Raw genomic sequence first — 281 nt, 5'->3', positions numbered from 1 at the left:
TATATATATATATATATATATATATATATATATATATATATATATATATATATATACAAGACCTAGACGCACAGAGAGAGCCAGAGAAAGAGAACGACGGAGACAGAGGCACAGAGACAGTGATCACACATGACTGATAGCCCAGCACCCTAGTGGCTGCGTTGAATATGTTCGCAGCGAGTCTGCCTTACCTTCCGAGTATTTCAAGGAGTTCAGAAATGCCGTTGGGGGATTCTTGTTCGTTCACAAAGCGATGGAACACCTGCTGAATACTCTTCCGC

The 281-nt window shown here is 40.9% G+C and overlaps 1 protein-coding gene across 1 annotated transcript in view; it reads right to left on the bottom strand.

Annotated features, from left to right (window-relative positions):
* The window catches only part of EMH_0009800 (serine/threonine protein phosphatase 2A B56 delta subunit, putative), a gene marked incomplete at both ends in the record, with an annotated part of 3,664 nt that overhangs the window by 2,403 nt on the left and 980 nt on the right, over window positions 1-281 (bottom strand). The gene's annotated exons all lie outside the window — the stretch shown is intronic.

The sequence above is a fragment of the Eimeria mitis genome, genomic scaffold (assembly GCF_000499745.2).
Source record: "Eimeria mitis Houghton genomic scaffold, Emh_scaff12, whole genome shotgun sequence".
Lineage (NCBI taxonomy): Eukaryota > Apicomplexa > Conoidasida > Eucoccidiorida > Eimeriidae > Eimeria > Eimeria mitis.
The sequence above is the reverse complement of the archived record's forward strand: the minus strand, read 5'-3'. Positions and strand labels throughout refer to the sequence as shown.